Source organism: Cherax quadricarinatus, chromosome 21, assembly GCF_038502225.1.
Source record: "Cherax quadricarinatus isolate ZL_2023a chromosome 21, ASM3850222v1, whole genome shotgun sequence".
NCBI classification, from domain to species: domain Eukaryota; kingdom Metazoa; phylum Arthropoda; class Malacostraca; order Decapoda; family Parastacidae; genus Cherax; species Cherax quadricarinatus.
Window position 1 is genome coordinate 21,563,623 of NC_091312.1, and position 1,542 is coordinate 21,565,164.

Below are 1,542 nucleotides of genomic sequence, written 5' to 3' on the forward strand. Positions count from 1 at the left end.
TCTTTCTCTTATTCGTTCTCTCTTCCTTTTGTTCGTCCTCTCTTACTTCGTCTTTTTTTCCTTGTATTCGTCTCTGTCTCGTATTCATCCTCTTTGTCTCTTATTCGTCCTCGATCTCTTATTCGTGTTTTATCTGTGTCTCATATTGGTCCTGTGTCTCACTCCTTCCAACAGTTCTGAGTGTCTCTCAGCCTACGCTCTCCGCCACCACCAATATCGCCAAATAACTCGGTATCGTAATGACGATATCTTCCCTTTAACTACCCTCTGCAACAAGGACGATATCAGTGTCGCTGCAGAACCTCTTATCGTAATTACGATAGCATTCCATTAACGGGTACCGGGAGAAACACGATGGTTCCACCAAGGAAGGTGATTAATGTGACATTATTGTTTTGTGTGTGACAAACGTGAGGAAGCGATATTCCGGGGGAAAACATAGCCCACTGAAGGGCTCTTAATCCAAGAAAATGAAGGCACACGTCTTCCTCCTCGGATCAAGCCTCATCTCCTTCCAGAACCCAAAACGCCATATTACCCTTACGGATTAAGGGCTTCCCCACAATTTATATAATATATATATATATATATATATATATATATATATATATATATATATATATATATATATATATATATATATATATATATATATATATATATTCCAGATTTTTTACAAATTTCTGTATAAATATGACGAGGGGATTTTTTTAGAGGAAAAAAAATAGAGGAAAATATATATTGCAAAAAAATATGATAACCGGCATTTAATATTTACTTTTTCGTGGTGGAACTCAAAATTTGTGAATGTCAAGTATCAATGTTGACAATTTGACAGTGTCTCAAGTGTCAATATTGACAGTTTGACAGTGTGTCAAGTGTCAATGTTGACAGTTTGACAGTATGTCAAGTGTCAATGTTGACAGTTTGACAGTGTGTCAAGTGTCAATGTTGACAGTTTGACAGTGGGTCAAGTGTCAATACTGACAGTTTGACAGTGTGTCAAGTGTCAATATTGACAGTTTGACAGTATGTCAAGTGTCAATGTTGACAGTTTGACAGTGTGTCAAGTGTCTATGTTGACAGTTTGACAGTGTGACAAATGTCAAATTTCACGGTGCTGACACTTACGTTGAACTGAGTGCACCAGAGTAGATGGAGTGCACCAGGGTAGATGGAGTGCACCAGAGTAGATGGAGTGCACCAGAGTAGATGGAGTGCACCAGAGTAGATGGAGTGCACCAGGGTAGATGGAGTGCACCAGGGTAGATGGAGTGCACCAGAGTAGATGGAGTGCACCAGGGTAGATGGAGTGCACCAGGGTAGATGGAGTGCACCAAGGTAGATGGTGCACCAGGGTAGGATGGTGCACCAGGGTAGATGGAGTGCACCAGAGATGGAGTGCACCAGAGTGATGGAGGGTGCACCAGTAGATGGGTGCAGGGTAGATGGGTGCACCAGGGTGAGATGGAGTGCTGGGTAGATGGAGTGCACCAGGGTAGATGAGTGCACCAGAGGGTAGATGGAGTGCACCAGGTAGAT